This window comes from Budorcas taxicolor, chromosome 9 (assembly GCF_023091745.1).
Source record: "Budorcas taxicolor isolate Tak-1 chromosome 9, Takin1.1, whole genome shotgun sequence".
Taxonomy (NCBI): Eukaryota; Metazoa; Chordata; class Mammalia; order Artiodactyla; family Bovidae; genus Budorcas; species Budorcas taxicolor.
Window position 1 is genome coordinate 34,137,847 of NC_068918.1, and position 19,639 is coordinate 34,157,485.

Here is a 19,639-nt window from a genome sequence, read left to right on the forward strand (position 1 = left end):
TGACCAGTTCGCACAGAAGTAATGTAGACATGTCATGATGAACTAAGTCTCTCCATGTGTCTCATTCTCAACAGCTTTATTCTGACTAATATGCTAGATATTTATGCCAACTATGGGGAAGAGCAAATGGGAAGCTGTTTATCACATTTTACTACAAATGTGATTGTAAGACCAAGGGTATATTTTTGATCTATTACTCTCAGAAACCTTCACTTCTTGCCATTAAATAGAAATTAAGAAGTTCAACTAAACTGCAAAGGGATTTCCCCATCTTGCTGCCAGTCATGCATGTATTTTCATGCCATGCCTAATATTTGAATAAATAATAGATTATACGAGAAGGGTTTCTCAGGTGATGCTAGTGGTAAAGAACCCGCCTGCAGATACAGGAGACATAAGAGACATGGTTTTGATTCCTGGGTTACAAAGATCCCCTGGAGAAGGAAATGGCAACCCACTCGAGTATTCTTGCCTAGAGAAGTCCATGGACAGAAGAGTTGGTGGGCTATGGTCCACAGGATTGCAAAAAGTCGGGACTTAAGGAACTTAGCATGCATGGATGAGAAACTTAGACTAACGGCCTCTCTCTCTCTCAAACACCTCTGGCTTAAACAACGTTTTAGTCACCTCTCTTTCTCTGTGAATCATCACTAATTTACTTTTTAAATACTGATTCTTACATATAGCAAACTTAAGTCCTCTTTCAAAGAATCTACTTCTTCCTTTGGTCTAGAGCCTTGGTGTCATGTGCAGATCCAGGCAAGGCTAGCATTTTTTCTTCTGTGGAGGACTCCTTTGGAAAACGTGGAACATTCTAAGAACAACTCCACTACCTACCCAGAAAAGTGAGATGTCTCTGACTCTATGAAAAGGTTAATACTGTTGCCATTTAAGTGGAAAGAAAACTAGGCTTCAGAGTTAATACCTCCCTGTGATGAATGGGGTTTTACACTTTAGTTTCATTGTGATTTCAGAATTTCTTTTGAAAACAAGAAAAGGTTCTGCCTAGAATGAGAGCTTGGGAGAGTGCTGCAAAGCTTCCAGACTTTGCTTTGCAACTTTTCAGCAGATGTAGCACATGTCAGCTCACACGTGTGGTGTGGTGACTAGACTTGGGAACATCAAAAATAGTGCATCTCAAAGTTGTGGGAATAAGTTTAGAGATGAAGAGTTGTAGAGCAAAAAAAAAAATTATATTTTTATAACTAATTTTTAGAACCAGAAGCCATAGAATATCTTTTCAAAATTTAAGATAAATTAACTCTATCAGTTTAGCAAGGGAAATGGAATTTATCATGGGGTGACAACTTTCAAAAACCCTTGGAATTTCATTTTCTGATATGTCATTTCTGGTCTGTCCTTCCTTTGTTAAATGTCTACACACGCTATCTTGAGGAAGCTCAGCAAGGAATGGATGGCAGCTGCCACACGGCCTTTCAGTGTGCTGTGAACATCCTTGTGAACTTGATGTAAGCATCAGCCCAGTGTCTTCACCTCTCAGTGAAGTGCAGCCAGTGCTGGCCCTGGGCTGGAACAGCATAGGGAGGCCTCCGGAGTTACCGCCCAGTTCCTCATGACTGAAAGTCCAGTCCCTTCACCTAGATTCCTGACCCTCATTTTCCCAGGGTAAAACCAGACTCCATCTCTCCTCCCCACTTCTCCTGGAAAATCTGCAAGCATCTTGTAAGCCTTCATTCAGAGTGCAGCTCCTTCAGGAACCGATCTGAGAACTCTTCCTCCTGGTCTGACCTCTCTGTCCTCTCTATATCCACTCCATCCATTGCACCGTACTATGACCATCTATGTGTTTGCCCTTCCCACAGATTTGTGTGGCCCTCGAGTGCAGAAACTGCGGTCTATTAGCTGCAAGCTATAAGAGCCTCGCCTAGTTCCTGTCGTATTATAAAGGCCACATAAATGGAGAACGAACGAATGAGTTCCTATCCTTTAACCCTAACAACTGGACATTCTGCCTTGCACTGCAGTCCCCAGAGGAAGTGTTCTGCCCCCGAACCCAGAAGTACTTGCCATGTTGAATCTCAGCTTCTGCTGGAGCTCTTTGATCACATCTGCCTCACACTTTGACCTCTCACTATTCCATGCACTTCTGCCCAACACATATCCCTCACATGTGGTTAGACATCAGGGTCTTAGCTTGCAGATCCAGTACTCAATTTGGACTTTAGCCAATAATCCCTTTTCTCCACATGTTTCTTTCCTCTACCTTCCACCCAGATGGACTTTCGCCTAAGAAAAATCAGTCTACCTCCGGTCTTTGCCTACAAAACTCTCATCCCCTAAATTCTGTTCCTGGATTAACCAACCTGGTACCTTGCTCCATTTTTCCATCTCACCTAGTTATAGTGCCCCAAGTCCATCTGGGACACCTTGGTGTAACTCACCCTGCTCAGGACTCCTGTCTTATCTTCCCAACCAGAATGTAAACTGCCGGAGAGCAGAGGCTGTGCATTATGTACGAAGGCCCCATGCTCAGCGAGCACCTTGTACAACAAGCCTATACATATATGTTGAGTGAGTGAGTGACAATTGCTCAATCATGTCCTACTCTTTGCGACCCCATGGACTGGTGTAGCCCGCTAGGCTCCTCTGTTCATGGTATTCTCCAGGCAAGAATACTGGAGTGGGTTGCCATTTCCTTCTCCACATATATGTTGAATGGATTCATTAATCCTTGCCCTTCCTTAAGGTAAGGCCCGGAAGTGCATTTTCTTCACTCTGAACTGCCTACATCTATGTAAGCACATATTCAAGTCACTGAATATCAGATGGCAGATAGGTCATGGACAGGATTGTGTATGCATGCGGCTGGGCAGAGAACTTTCTCCTAGACTGGGGACTCCTAGCTGGCCTCAAGCTCCCTGCTCCACAATATCCCAGGCACCCAGAAACATGGGTGTGAGGAACCAGGCACTTGCTCAACTCAACACTGCTCCTAATCTTTGCATCTATATCCCTTGCCTTCCCTTTCATTAGCTTGTCACTGAAGACTGACTATGGGATCCTGCAGTGACACCCATTTTACTTTGTTCTTTTAACAAAATGTATTTAAATTCCCACTTAGCGTGTGGGCCAAGGAAGAAGCTGTTTTCTGCAGCAAAGTTCCTCCTAAGTCTCCATCCTCCTCAGCTGGCAAGCAGGGGGCTCTATCCATCCTGCTTCAGGCTCCTCTGACAGCTCACACATCTCTGATGAATGAGATGGACTTATTTGCTGCAGCTATTTTTTCACTCCATACAAATCTTTATATATATCATAAATTTTTAATATCCAATTTGGAGTCTTCAAAGAATAACGGTAACAAACATGCAACACGAAGATAATGGGAATCGAATCATGTTTATGGCCTCCATGAGCATCGCCTTAAACGATGGCAGGTCAGAGCCACTCAGAGCCGCAAGCGTGTGAGGCTGTGGGGCTGATCTCCTGCCTGATTAATGGCTGCCCTCACTCAGGGGCCTAATGGATTGCATGACAGTTACGGCAACGGATTCCACATCAGCCTGAAATACAGCTACCACGTGGATGAAAATATATCATCCTCCATCCAGCACGCTTTTCAGCTGTGTCTGGAATTATCAGAGCAGTTGCTGAGTGGTTCTGAAATCCCTGTTTCTGCTTTTCATTTTTAAAATCTATTTTCCCTTTATCGAACAGGTAGCCCTTCTGGATTTATCTTGCACCGCTCTTTGTCAGGTCACCTGAGTGTCTTTGTTTGGTAAGAACTGCTTTTTCAAAGTGACCACAGGTAAGACCCAGCAACTGGGGCATGTGGCTCCTTCTTTTCAACTCTCAGCTAAAGCAATACCACTGTTACATCTAGGCAGCTTCTGATTATCCCAGGACCCTTGATCCAGACTCAATGACTGCTCCCCTCCCCCACCTCCGGCCTCTGCCCAACGCTTGCCTTTTGACTTTTCACTGCTTATTTGCATCTATTACCCTGGGACCCTAGAGGGAAAACAAAAGGCAGGGAAACACAGATAACACCATTTTGCTACCAATTGACCCCTATAAAATGCTCAAATAACTGAGCATTTCGGGTGGTCCTTTTATTCCTGTTCTTTGAAATCACTAGGCAAAGGGTCTGGACCCTGGCCTTTATATATAGCTCTCATGATGGACCTGAGAAATTAGAGAAAATGTGAAACAGGCAAGGACTGGAAGGAGACCTCAGGACCCCACCTGTAAGGCTAGGAAAGGATCCAGATGTTACGGGGGAAATTTACTATCCATAGGAAGTCTCCCCCCAAACAACCTCGTCTCCAAGGGGAATAAGAAACACACTAGAACCAGATGAAGATACTGCTCTGGATAATATCAGGGATTAATAGGAACAGCTTACATTCCTGCAGCTCTAATGTACTCACCAGACAGCATTCTAAGTGCTTGATACATATTAACTGATTTTACATACGCACTCACACATACACCATACAAAACCTTAGGAGGTAGGTATTAGCCTCCATTTTTATATGAAGAAACTAGAGCACAGACAGATTTCATAGTTTATACAAAGTCACACAGCTCACAAGTGGTAGAATCAAGATTCAAACCTAGGCAGCGTGCCTTCAGGGTGACCACTCCAAGCTCTGATGCTCTACCACCTCTCTGCTAGTGACAAAAATAAATCAATATCGAATAACTTGAAAATACTAATGCCATTAATTTTAAAGTATGTATTATTTATTATTAAGGGAATTTTTTTAAGTCTTTGGTTTAGCAGTCCAAGATTGAATACACCAAGGAAATTAGAAAATGAGGGTACTTAATGGCAGATACAACCGAAGGGGGGAGGGTGGTCTGCAAAGAGACTAGGAAAGAAATCCAAGAGCAAGCAAGAGACAGTAATTCTCTCGCACAACCCGCGGGAGATGGCACTGCAAAACCTCTAGAATTAACCCTTAAAACCAACCAACCTTTTCAACCAAATTCTTACTAAATAACCTTCAGATGGCTGATCAGGACAGCTAAGTCCATCAATTCCAGATGGCTGCCCCTTGCAGAGTTCACTCAACTATTCAGACCCTGTAGTAATTTCCTTTGTGAATTTCTAAAAGCATCATCAACATTATCATATGATTTTTTATTAATCCCATAGAAAATGCCATACAAACTATAAAAGATGTTTGTGTGTCTTATCTCATTTACTCCCAGCTCTCTGGTATATAAGTGCAGGTTGTGACTTTAGTTAGCTAACATGAGTCAGTTCATCAAAGCAGTGAAACCCCCTGTACAAATTAGTGACACTGAGTCCCTGGACTTGCCTAGAGCAGAAATGGGGCCTGGACTGTGGTGATTCTTGAAGGGTGAGGGATGGGGAGCCAAAGGCCCAGCTCATGGGCCTCTCCTCATTACCACCACCCCACCTACTACTAGGAATAACTGAGACAGAGCATCGGCAATGCACTCTGGTCAGGCTGATGGCTCCTTAGCCCAGCTGGTGGGCATAATGTGGTGGGACGATGATGTGAGAAGTGCGGGTCATGGTCCTGGGACAGTTAGCTTGCTCTGTGTCTCCATCCCAGAACACATCCTTCTTCGTGACGTATGCACACAGGTCTTCCAAAGGGTAGATGGATACCAGAAAACACGTGAGAGGATGTGGCTGAACCAGGGCACGTCTCTCACTACTTCTGGAAGAAATATCTCAAAGGGCATACCCCAGTGATAGTGGTCATGGAGAGCTATGTGTCATGAATGGAAACAAATGGTCTCTCTGAATTATTCCCTAATCCTGAGGTCAAGGACTATAAGCTCTGAATTAGCAGCAGTATTTGTCAATGACCATGATGTCACAATTGTTATCTGTGATAAAAGTTCAGTGCTCAGACCAATTTAACTTCCTTTTCTCCCACCAGCAGCCAAAGAAATGCCATAATCAATGTCCAGATACGGCAGGGTCACCTACATCTGCTCTTGATGGTTCGTATGCTAAGCTGCAGTGAACCCTGTCCCCTGGGTGTCCACTATGCAGGATGACAGAGGCCCCAAGGCTGATCTCACAATCACTCTGCACTTTTGTCACTGGTTCCCTACCAGCTTCAACTTTGAGTCCACTTCCATACCACTCCCAGCTCTCCACCCTCACCCTTGGCTCTGGCCTTGCCATGGACCCTCTGACCCATGCACTTGGCCTGCCTGGAGTTTGCTTTCTCTCATGGACTTAGCTGTGGACCCACCACTCTGGTCCTCCACTCAGGACAGACACAGGAGACTTACTCTGGTTACTGCTCTGGCCTGGGACAGCTTTAGGGTCAGCATCCAATATGTTAGTTATGTCAAGTACAATTTGCCTTAAAGGTAAGATTTCTTTAGCAAGAAACAGATCTGGAAATTATGCAATGTTTATAAAACTGGCCTGAACATGAAGAAAGATGTGGACTAGGAGGAAAACTCTGATGTCACTGTGCACTGTCCATACAAATGTTCTGACCAACGTGGAGTGGTGCTGTGATTTATGTGCTGGAGGCAGGCAAAGGAGAAAGGCAGGGTGACCAATCCATTGGCTCTGCCCCTTGGGTCTTTAGAGCGTGAAGTTGGAATGCGATTGTGAACAGGATGGACCCTCCTGACAGCTCCAATTAGAGTCCATGTGCCACTTGACCTGTCACACCAATATAGGCATTATCAGGCTTGGAGCAACGAAGTCTAAATTACCTGGCTTCCAACCCTAGGGCCAGTCAGCCTCTGTGAGGACCCAAATGCAAAGATAGTGGCACAGAGGCTTCGTGAATGATAACCTCTGCTCAAACAATACTCTCTGGAGTCTTAGTTTTAAATCCTAGTCATTCTGTAGATGATAAATGGAGGTAATAAAAGGTGAGGTTGTGTCATGTTTAAATGGGAAATAATCATTCTAGCAGAATTTGGTGTTGACGGAAAGGCTCGTTGAGGCCAACAGCTGAGTATCAGGTTGAGACCCATTTTTGGATGACAACTTCAGTGAACACTTGCTGCTCTATCATTATTATTATCCCATGAAATAGATTTTGGAATCAAAGTCCATGTGACAAAAGACAAAAAATGACCTGGGTTTCCACATCCTCTCCCTTTTTAGAACAAGAGATGAACAGGTGCTCCGCACAGTGAGCAGTCCCCACCTGCCACTCCTGTTTTGCCCTATCCCCCTGACCCCTTACCCGGCCATTCTGGTACCAAAACTCCCAAGCTCTTCCAGTTCCTCTGCACCCTGGTATCTCAACTGCTCAGTGTGATTCTAGATATGAGATAACTGGTAGGTATCTCCCAGAGATAATGGAGGTTCCAAGACAACAGATTGGACCCCACTGGAGAGAACATTAACACTTCTAGAAACTTTCCACTCAATGACTGCTTCATGGAGCTGTCACCACAAAGGAAGAAAACCCAACATAGAAGTCCCTGACAGTAACACAAGACTCAAGTCTGTTCCGTGCAAGACACCAGGCTAAGAATTTTGCAGACTTCATCTCATCAAAGTCCCCCAGCAAATCCTTATGAGGTCTATATTACCATTACCACCTCCATTTTGCCAGCAAGGAATTTGAAGAGTAGAGAAGGTAAGTGCCTTGTCCAAAGCTAAAGAGCTGATAAAGGCAGAGCCTGGGCTCTGAACACAGGCATCTTGGCCCTAAGCACAGGCTCCTGCCCCCACACCACAAGGGGCTCTTCCATATCAGCACAGCCAGCAGCAGAAACCTGGCTGATGAGGAGCAAGAGGAACTGAAGACACTACCAGGAGGCAGAGAAGTGACAGCTCAACATCCCTGTGGGTGCCGGTGGGAGAGGGAGAAACCTTGCCCTCTGGTCTCCCTATTTCATGCTGAAGCACCAATGCCCAACGCAACTCAAATGGAGGTGTTCGTGGAAGCCATCCCCCACCCCACCACCGACAGGAGACTGTGGTCTATTAGACCACAGGCAACACAAGCAACAAAAACACAGCCAAAGGCTGAGCAGACCCAAACCCCAAGCCCACCTGAGGCAGCGGTCTTTCCAAGCATCTGCCCTCGAGGTGTGGGGCAGGGATGGGGAAGAATGGGTGGGGCGGGGAGCTGCGGAGCGGTCGTGGAAATGGGAGTGTGCCAGGGGGGTCTTGTACAGCAGCCAGAGAAACTGCTAGGAGATGGGGAAGAACATATTCTTTGAACTTGACAGACTTCTCATTAGGGGGCCTGCTTGTTTTCAAATCTCTCCTATATTTTGGTTTCATTTACACATCCTATGAATTTAAGACTACAGAATTCGAGTGGAGAATGGGAGCCCAAATCTCTTCTTGGATTTCAAGATGGATTGAGACTGTTTTCAAGGACAAAGGATTCTAAACTCATAAAACTCACCTGTGGTTCTTGCCTAAGCATCAAACAGAATACTGTTATGGTTTGATATGGAAAACAGTAAAAGGGAAATAAGAATGATCACTTGATATATCTATCACTAGTATTAGCTTTCCTTTTTTTTTTTTTTTTTTCATGTTTAGTCACACAGCTTGCAGGATCTTAGTTCCCCGACCAGGGATCAAATCCCAGCCCATGGCAATGAAAGCACCAAGTCCTAACCACTGGAGCACCAGGGAATTTCCCTGGCCTCTCCTTGTTAATAATAACAAGCAGTGTTTGCGTACAATCAAGTATTCTAGTGTGATAAAGAAATTTCATTAATTTCTTTGCCTTAGAGGATGACAGACCTTTGCCTCTGAATTATAAAATGTTTAGCCCAACTTCATAAACTATAGGTTACACTACTCCAAATTTCTACCAAACCACTAACACGTGGCTTTGTGAACCCACAGAAAATGGGTAGCAATGACAGGGGCATTTAAACAATTTTTTCTTTAGGTCTCATTCATTCATTCATTATTTATTGAGCATCTACAACAAAGGACACAAAATGAATGGGATCCAGCCCATTCAACATTCAACACACGTTAATTTTTTAACCTCAATGTTAACAATAGAACAAACGATTCCCTGCCAAGGTCTAATCATACACGTTTCAAAGTGTCAAATATCATACATTTATATCCTATTTAAAATTTAGATTTTTTAATAATTGTAAATAAACCACAAAAGGACTAGAAAATATTCTCATAATTACATAAGAATTATGAGGAAGTGAAAACCAAGGGGAAAAAGAGCAAATTCTTAAAGGCTGAGCAACCAGTGTGCCATTTGGCTGAAGATGTTAGTACAGAAAAGGGGTGAGGAGAGCCATTTGATGCCTATAATGAGCTGAGTTCAATTTCCGGAGCCACTGGTAAAAACAGGGGATGTTAACATCCAGCTCAAGAATTCGTTGCAAGGATTGAATGAGAAAATCCATTACATGTCCCAAACAATGTCTGGCTCAGAGTAAGAACTCAATAAATGACAGTTATTTAAATTTTACAAACCCATTGCTTTTCTGGAGAGAAAAACTCAGCTGACTGGAAAGTCATAGGGACTCAATATCTTTTCTTATCACTGAAGTTTTGATTAAAATTAAGTTGCACGCAGTTAAAGGGCATGCTCAGCAGCTAAAGGCAAAGGTGAAGATACTGGTGAAGATCTGAGGGCTTTTAGAAATACATAAATACACTCTCTAATCGGGGTCCTAACCCTCTATGCAGCCTAGACACAACAGGCACTTAATGACCTCTTTTCTCTTCTGCTTTCTGACTATCATCGTGCCCCCTGCAAATAAGGCATCGTTTTGTTTTCTCTCTTTATCTCCTCTTATGTTTCATGAGTAACATCTCCATCAAGAAACCTTCCACCCTCACTGGGCAGTCCCACCCACATAAGCTGCCTAGGGTTGCATGCCGGGGAGACTGTTGCATGTTGAATTCCACTGCCTTCACCACACGTCCACCAAATAACAACCTAGGTTTTATTGTTAGTCCCCCTTCTTTACCATTCACACCATCTCCCTTTATTCCTTATTTCCCAGCTACTAACTTCATCCTGTATCAACTTGGTTTCTAACTCAGTGATAGAAGACACATGTATCACCTGCTTCAATGCTCTGCAGAGGCTGGACATATTCTTGTCGGCACAAGCACACCTCCCAAGCTGAATGGCCTCACCAAAGATGGACAGGAGCAGACAAATAAAGGAGAGGGAGAATTTCTGAACAGTCTAATATTTGATTCAGCATTTTCAGTCAATGTGCAAATGAATGGATACTATTTTCTTATTCAAAAGGCTAGGGCTTTCTTTTTTAACTAAATGTTGCAACATTTATTAGGTCCTTATTTGTTTTAGAATTAAGTTCAAAATTGTTGCCCTTGAGGTTTTTTTGTTTGTTTGTTTCTTAATGTGTTTATCCCCATCTTTCTGACACATCACTCCTCCTTTAAAACCCACAGACAGGACCCTGAATCACCTGGCAATCCCCTCACCACAAGTGGGAATCCCCTCCTGCACTTAGTCACCTGTACAATCTGAAACAGCTTTCTTTTTCTGATCTATTTCATCATAAATTAAAATGTTGTCCTTGTACAAAACACTTGCATTTCTTTCCACCCCTTGCCCTGTCACAGGAAGCTGCTGTACGGGTACCATATAATGTTTATGCTCATTTGTGTCTTCATATTACATCCTGCCCTCCTGTGCTCTAGGATGTGAGATCTACAAAGATATGATCAGAATGAAATTGTATTAGTTTAGATTAGCATCTGTGGCATCAATTCCTATAAATGATACAGACAAGGCAGAAGCTATAATGCTTGTCTTGTTTCAAGGTAAAAATGAAAAATGACATCTTTGATGGAGAAGACTCCACAGAGACCCGGGAAGAAATGCAGCCAGTCCCCCCGCTCACAGACAGCTCTCTTCCCCGTCACATGGCTGACAGGTGTGTAATCATGTTCCTTAGTCACAGTTTGTGTTAAAATAACCAATTATCCAATGAATGTGGGTCGAGCCCTTGTGTGACTGTCGCCACCACTGCAAAGCATCTGAAACACGGGCTTGAAGGAGAGTCTCTGTGCTCCTCCCCAGCCAAGGAGGATGCTCTGCAAGCTGGGAAAGAAGACTCTGCTGCTCCACAAGGAATCTGCTAAAATGCAGGACATTTCTCTGCTGGTCGCTGCCCTTAGGATTAAAGCTTCCAACAGGGCCACCAGGGATGGTCAGTGGGGATCTCTCAGCGTCCCTGTCATTTCCTGTCCTTGTCTTTCCAGAAGACATCAGCTTCACCTCTCGTAGAGCACACGTTAGCACAAGGGCTATCTGCTCACCCAAATTTCCACATGGACAGGGCGAAATCTACCATCAGCCTGTCCTTTCCCCTGTGGTGTGCATCACCTTCCCCCAGACACCACAGTGACACAGGACAATGCTAAAACCCAAGAGCCCTGCCATTCCCGGTGTATCATCCCAGGCAAAGAGATTCCAATAGATCTCCAGCTCGGGAAAGGTTGGGTAGCAACACAGAGAGCCAAGACAGAAGCCGTGTATTGTTCTATGTTGTGGGCATGGTCAAGAAGAGCAAATCCATCAGCACTCACAAATAATGTAAACCCAAAAATCACACTTTCGAATGGCCCAAAGGTTATCTGTTAACCTGCTGGGGAAAAAAGCCTCAATGTAGAAAGTTGAGATAATGATTTAGTTACAACAGATTGATTATAATAACACTGTTATTATGCTTCATCAAATATAATAAACCAACTGCTCTGGCTGCAAGGCCTGTGGGTGGAGGAGCCCTACCTCCCAGACCAGTGGCTGAAGAATTTGAAGGACAGGTGAAAGGCAGTTACTGCCCTGTGGCCTGGTTCCCCAGCTGTGAAGAGGTGCTAGTACTTGTTGCCTACATTTGGTTGAATGAGACAGTGGTTATGACCTCCATGTAAAACTAACATGGAGCTCATGTTAAGAACAGAGTTTGAGTCATGTGTCCACTGACATCTTCTGGTCAGAAATACTATATGCTTTCAAACAAATAAGTTTTTAGGAAAACCAAGGGAGGTGACAACTCAAATTTTAGGCAGCAAATATGAAAGTAAAATACAATGAACCAAAAACTCTCTGAATTGGCTTATTTCAGCTAAAGGAGACAAGGAGATACAAAGAGTTGAGTGAAAAGTATAGTTAGTTCATTTATATCTCTCATCTTTTTTCTTATCATGAAAAGTGTTCCATTGAAAGATTTACCTGTAAAGACCAGACTAATGTTACTTTCCTGTAAAAAGGCTCGATAAGCTATGCTTTGCCTGAGATGAAGAACAATAAACATTTACAGGGAAGAAAAAAAAAACAAACATCAGCTGGTTTTCCTCTCATGTCATTCCTCTCCATAACTGATGAGATTTAACCACAGTCTTATTATCCTCATTAGCATAAGCGCTAATTACACCTCTCCTCTCCTACCGGTAGGGCACCCGGGACCCCACACCAACCTTAACAACGGCAGGCACCCCAGACCCAGGTTGAGGGAACAGGATGAGGTTCGGGGAGCTGTGTCAAGGTGAGTGGAACACAGCGGGCCAGAGGAGCTAAAAAGGGACGGGCAGAACTACAGGTGGGTATCGAAAGCAAGGGTCTTCTCCCAAGCGCAGGGTGAGGCCTGGTACCCCATCCCGTCGCACGGCGGACGGGGTGTCTCTCCTCCACTTATTCATGCGCTCCTGGCAATTCTGGCAGTGGCACCTCGAGTGAAAAGCACACTGCTTTGCACATATGGTGGAAAGAATCTTGTGCATCAGTTGAATGCATGCTGTACTACACACACATTCTGTTTTATCTCCGGGCCCAGCCGTGCTGCAAACGCTTGCAAATTGGGAAACCTTCTGTGCAGTAAAAATACGGACAGGAGAAGCTAGACTGTGACTTATAAGATGCGACACTAGCCAAAAAAGCCAAAGTAACTAAAAGTTAAGGCATGTGCTTCACACTCATTGCAACAAAAGGCAGCTTTGCAAGGCGAGGACTCAGAGCCTCATTCCTCTTCATCCTGTGGTTTCAGACCCGAAAACGGGCTTCCCTTCCATACACACAGTGCCCCCTGCGGAACCTCTGCCTGCATCCAGAGCTGCTTTCACTCTTGGAATGCTTGAAATTTATATGGAAAAAATGTCAGCAAAACTTCTCAGATTTACCTTGGTAGGGGCTAGTGATGAAATGGCTATTTTTGTCCTCAGTTTTATCCTGAAGTCTTCAGCTGACCATCCTGTCATGGGATGTTGCCACCGTTAGCCAGTCAATGGCTTCATTTTCACTTCCTAAGTGTTTCTAAAAATGGAAATCTGATACGGCTCAAGATTCAGGACTCCCTGTATATTGGGGATGTAAAAGGGGCAAAGTGCTGGATGGTTCTGACTCCTTCTTTCCCTCTTTTCCTTTCCTGACCACCCCCCACCACCAACTGAAATATGATTTCTTAAGATAACTCTTTTCAAATAAATGGTTCCTAATGAAGGGGATTGATATAAAAATCCATTCTCCCTTTAAATCAGAGGTCTTCCCTTCTTTCCTATTAGCCTTTTATATACATAGGGAAAAGGTGTGACAGTGTAAAGATTTCTGTAATAAATGAAGTCAGTTTTTATAGGGGTCAATGCATTAAGGTTTCCATTGCACTTTTTCAGCCTGCTGAGAATTGTAATGTGTCCCTGTTTCACAAATGGAAGATACTGAGATGTAACTGGGTGATCCAACTGAAGGCATAAAAGAATCATAATGTGGGGCTCTTGGCAAGACACTGACAGGTTAAGGGATAAAAGGAAAACAGCAGAAGGTACCCAAGGTCATGCCCAATATAGCCCCCACTATCTGCTAGCAGCTCCTCCTCATTCAAGGACATCCCTCTCCGCTCCTAAACCTTTTGTTGGTGCAACATCAGGGGTTGTAAAGGAGCAGTAGGCTTAATAATGCTGAGTGTGTTTGTTGCTTCCCTCACTTAATCTGTGTGTAGAATTTGTGATTTCGATTCCATGTTACTCAGAATCTCTCAGAAATGTTAGGAGTGACGGAAGTTAACCCCAAACTGGTGGGAAGCTCTGAGTTGCCTGAGGCGTGCTTCGGCTTATTTCAGTCAGTCGTTCATTTTCAATATGGTTTCAGTTTGTCGAGTTGCTAGAAACAATAAAATCCATATTTAAAAGACTGTGTTTTATAAGGACTCCACAGGCAACTTTGCCACACTTTCCACTGTTCAGCACTTTGTCCTGCCTTATTCTTCTTTGTTTTGTTCTTGTGGTTGCTTTCTTTCTTCTTTTTTTTTAATGAGTTGAAATATACAGAAAACAGAAGAAAGTCAATCATTGGAAGTGACTCTTGCCATTTAACTCTAATCTATTAACACAGTGTGTGATGAATTATTACTGATATATTTGAAATTCTTAACAGAGTCTTCTGAGAAGTATATGTACACCTAAGGGAAAGAAACATATTACATTTTTGGGTAAAACCCCAGGTTCTTAAAATGAACACGGTCATAAGAGAACCAGCCAGCTGAGTTTAAGCATTGCCCCTCTCCACATACATCCACACTAGAGCCAGAAAGGCAGAGGCAAGGGAGATCCTCTGGGCTACTTTCAGAGTCTCTCTATCGTTCTCACCTTCGAACCTCCCTGCCATGCCAGACCCCCCAGAGCAAAGCCACACCTTCAGCATCACAGCTCACTCCTGGACGACCAACCACTGTCTACACCACGTCCCTCCTCAGTCAAGAGCTCTGCTGTTTCGTATCATCAAAACACCTGCATATGTTACTAACTAAATTCTGGGACTGGACTGCATTTTCACACATAGTATATTCAAATCATTAATCAAGGCTCCTCTTAGATGAACTTATTCCAGCATTCTGAATTCACTTTCTGTATCTCATCAGCTATGGGAATTATGGGAAAGAGACACATAAGATCTGGCCCCTTCACTCAAGGAGTTTCCTGCTTGGTCAAGAAGATTAGCCCTATATATATATGTTAAAGGGGGGAAAAACGTGACAGAGTCTTGCTTAAATATATACATGCTTGCCAAGGCCATGGGAGAGAGGTATCTTTTTGGGCTGAGGTGGTGAGGAACGGATGGGATTTAGTTGAGCCCTGGAAGGAGGCTTTCAATAGGGGTTTTTAGTCATCTTTAAGGATCCGCCCATCTTTTCACACCCAAAGAGCAAGACTAAAGAGGAAGAAAGTACACTCTGGATTTTGGATCAGAACCACAAATTTGGTTATAGATGATTAAATCCTATACTTTTACCATCTTCCTCATGTGCTCCCTGTTATTTCCAATCTGCTTCTAGATGGAGTCATTTTTTTTTCCTTCCCTCCTTACTACATAAATAGGGGGAAAGGGCTTTTGATCACCCGTGATGTCTAGCAAAGTGCTTGACACAGGTTAACACTCAGTAAATGTTGGGCAGTAAACTTGAGATATCAATCAAGGTGTCGACCCATCACATTCTTTCTAAGAGAGTGTGTACCCAGTTTTGTACCATGTGACCAGCCTTAGCTGAGTGGAGCATGTGACCCAATGGCAGCCATTAAATAAGCTGGCCAGCAACCCATGAAATGCCCTGTTGCAAAATGATGGAGTGATTCCATCAGATTTTTTCTCTCAGGAGCAAAAACTAGAACACAGCGAGAGACTACAACAGGTAAGGATGGGAGCTGAACTAAAAAATCACAATATTGAGAGGAGTTGGAGAGGGCATGATGGAGTTGTGCACACTGAAGTAATGAGGACTAACAATTGTGGGGAAGCAACGAAGTCTGGTTGATAGAAAAACATGGAGCCAACAGCCAGGGAAACTCAGAGATATCAAGAGAGAGGAGGTGGAGAGAAGCCAAGCCCTAAATCTGCCTCGGTTCTCACTGTTTCCTAGTTCCAATTCCAGCTCCCCTTCTCAAGCAGCCTACCTAAAATAGACAAGAACTTCTATCTTCACTTTAACTCCACTCCCTTACCGAGGCTTGTGTTCTTTCTCTCCGTGGCGGAGAGGGGACGTGGCTATTGCAAACTCCCAGGGTGACCAAACATGAGGATTCTGCAACACCACATATCTCATCACAAACATTCATCACCTGTTGGGTCCGATGCAGGGGGCGCTGCATTAAACCTTAGGAAAGAGAGTGAGGACGGTTCTGCTTTTGTTTTGCAGGAGAAAACAGCAGTGTTAACACACACAAAGAGTTTGCCCGTTTTCCTTTGTTACCTGAAATCACCACTAAATGCGTGGATTAGACAATGCTGTCTGTTTGGTGAAAAGTGGAGTCTGAGTAGATTCTATTTTTTTACGGAAAATCAGCCACTGCCTTTCACCCTTCGGGGCATCTGTCATTTCTAATTTCCGAGAGTGGCAGATGTCAGCTCCCTTAGCAAGGGACAATTTTTAAAATCTGTTTGTACACATAAGCTGACACAACCTGAGCCGAAGCCCATGGGGGACACTACAAGATTATGCTTGAAGCGAGCTGGAGAACGTGGCTTCTAGTGCCTTCTCCGCCCAGGAGGGGCGGGATGAGGCAGGATGCCTTCCCTCCCCAGCTCCCTTCATTTCCATCTCACACATTCCAGCTTATAGTTTCGGAAGGCACAGAGACTGGTCGGTTAATCTGAATACTCACACTAGGTGCACTCTGACTGTTCCGTCTCTGGCTCTGCACAAATGCCTAGAGAATAGGTGTATAATCTGGTACCTAACAGAATCTCATTTTTGTTTTTTGTTTCTGTTCAGTTAATATTATGCATGCATTTTACTTATCTCTAGACACCTCCAGTTATAGCCAAAGTCCAAGAAAGTGCTAAGGAGTAAAGAGTTATTCCCTGAACTCTGCCTCCTCTCCGGGACTCCACCCACTCCATTCCACACCTACCTGGTTCTATTCTTAACCCAGGAGCCCCGGGAACCTAGAGTAGGCTCAAGTCACCTCCTACTTAGGTGACCGTATGGAAACAGAGTCATATTTGGTGGCCCCCTCAATACATGCGCACACGCACGCACACACACACCCTTTTCAGTACTCAAACAGTCTGAATCAGGCCCTTTGTGCCTGCCTTGTGCTGGATTTGGAGAAACCAGCATGACAAGGCAGGGTATGAGTAGGGAGAACTCTACCATGGTGGAGACTCTGAAGCAACGTGGCCTCCACCACACAGAACCTGCAAGGGTGGCCTTGTGCAGATAGCCTACAGCAAATCAAAACAGAGGCCAGCTCAATGGGGCCTAACAGAGACTCTGGAAGCCATGGACAGCTAGGTCTTATTTCTCATTGTCTATATCCCCTCCTTTGTGCCATTAAATATCACTGAGTCCTGAGGAAAAGACTTCTTGAGGTCTCTTGACCCCTCAAATGACAAGGGGACTTCACTTCTTTGTTATAGCAGGATGTGAAATACCACCAGTTGATCCACCCACAGAATCCAAACTGAAGAAAAAAACATGTACAATCTCAAATTTTGTGTTCCCGCCACCCGAACTTCAGCTTTCAAGAGCCGTCTCTTCTTTCTCTCTTGCCCTCTTTATTTTGTTTTGCTGCCCTTCCAGGCAGTGATGCTGTTTTCTTTAGCAGACCAAAAGCAGTTTGTTTCTGAGTTAAATGTCACTTCAATATTTCCCCAAGTGAGATGTTTGAACCAGTTTATGAGTTTCCTAAGCAACCGAGAAATGCTGGAAAAATATTTGGTATCTCAGGTCTGAAAGTTGCCTTAAACTTTGGCTCCCTAAGGCAAATGAAACAGATAGATTGAATACTCCAGTCTTACTGAAGTTTCAAGTTGAAAAAATAAAGTATTGGCCTGAAGGCCCATAAGTTCTAAAATCCAGCCTCCTCAAGCCGTACCATCAGGTTGATGCCCCCAAACACTGCAAAATTCCAGTGATAGTAAGATACAATGGCGGCGCAAATCCAGACTGGAGAATCCACAGTCAACAACTAATGTGTGAGGAGGGAAGGAAGCTTCCCTAGGCAAACACAGAATTCTGCGGGTAAATTCCCGTGAGAGCCCAGATTATGCCCTGAAGGCTGAGATTTGATTAACCTTCTTGTAGCATGTGTAATGACAAATGTTATTGGTCATAAAATTATCCAGCCCTTATTAAAACACAGCTGCAGCTCTGGGCTCACTGACCTCCTAGGGGAGACATTTCCATAAGACAGCAAGAGACTTTTCGGAAGGAGAGCGCCTTCCTAGCGTTGAAACTACAGGAGAGTGTTTTATATTTTAATGAGGAGTTCTTGAGAGAGACCAGGCTCCCTGGTATTAAAAGCTTTAAGAAATAGAAGGACCAGATTACATCCAGTCTGCTACTTGGTGGGCAGCCAGCCTACGGCTCACAATATGGATACATCTTCTCTTTATGGGGAACGTGCAGAGGCACATTTGCAGACACACCTATCTTACATCCAAATACCTCAGTTACTGCTGAAGATGTTTTCATTTCTCTGTCTTGATAATCAAAAAAAAAACTCACAATTTGAAGGACACTTAAAAACTCTCTGGTCCAACTATTCATCCAGTTCCATCGCTAAGTAGAACTATCAGAAAATGGGAGCGGTTTGGAAGTGTTCCAGAAAGGCTAGGAAACCCTACGGGACATTATCGAGGGCTAACACAGCCAACAAAATTGATTCCTCCCAAGAGTTGAAGCTAGTTGGCTCTCCATCTCAAGTTGCGGAGAGAGGGGGGCCTCCCTGTTCTTTCCTGAGCCTCCGCATTCATGGAGAGTGTAGCTCTAAGACTCCATCCCAAACCAAAGACCATGGTGAGAAGGAGACCCTCTGCTTTTCTGTGCATATAGGTGAATCCATGAGCAATGCTCTCTTTTGTCTATGACAAGTTTTTAAACAGCTAGGGATAAAATAAGAACAATGAAAATGCATATTCTTTTCTGTAGTTTGTTCTTCATAATTTATATCCAATTTCTTTTCTTCCACCTGAGCCACTAAACTCACTTTTACTAATGGGGCTTCCTTTGTGAAATTTAAACCTGCTCCTAGAAATCCTTCCCCCAATACAGAGTATTTCCTCAGTTTAATTTCTCCTAAATCAGCAATTTATCTGCTGAAAAAAATCAGAACCTGAAAGACTGCAGAGTTGTGTCTCATTAATTTTTTCTCAGTTATGTAAATTTTCCAATGATACGCTTTTTTTCAAATGATGTAAAGCTTTTCTCATGAAATTATCCTGGACCCAATCAAATTGCTACCATCCATGATCTTGTTTTTCTACCTCATGCATACCATGTTCCTGTTAATATTTTATCACTTAAAAAGTTTTTGTTATGAATTTTTAAAATATCCACAAAAATAAAGATAACAGAATAGTAAATCTCCAAATTCCCATTGCTTAGCTTCAACAATTATCAAACTTTTATTCCACTTACTTCATCTGCTCTTTCTTTTCTCCTTGAAGAAGCATTTAAAATAATTCTGAGTCATTGCACATTTCCTTATGAAAGTGTTAGTCGCTCAACTGTGTTCGACTCTTTGCAATCCCACTGACTGTAGCCCACAAGACTCCTCTGTCCATATTTCTCCAGGCAAGAATACTACAGTGGGTAACCATTCCTTTCTCCAGGAGAACTTCCCCACCCAGGAATCAAACCAGGTCTCTCCTGCATTGCAGGCAGATTATGTACTGTCTGAACCATCAGCAATATATATTTCATTCTATCGATTTTTGAATAATTTTGATATTATTTTCTTTTCCTTTTT

The 19,639-nt window shown here is 43.6% G+C and overlaps 1 protein-coding gene across 1 annotated transcript in view; it reads right to left on the reverse strand.

Annotated features, from left to right (window-relative positions):
* Positions 1–19,639, reverse strand: part of SOBP (sine oculis binding protein homolog) — a 167,002-nt gene that overhangs the window by 73,620 nt on the left and 73,743 nt on the right. The window lies entirely within an intron of this gene.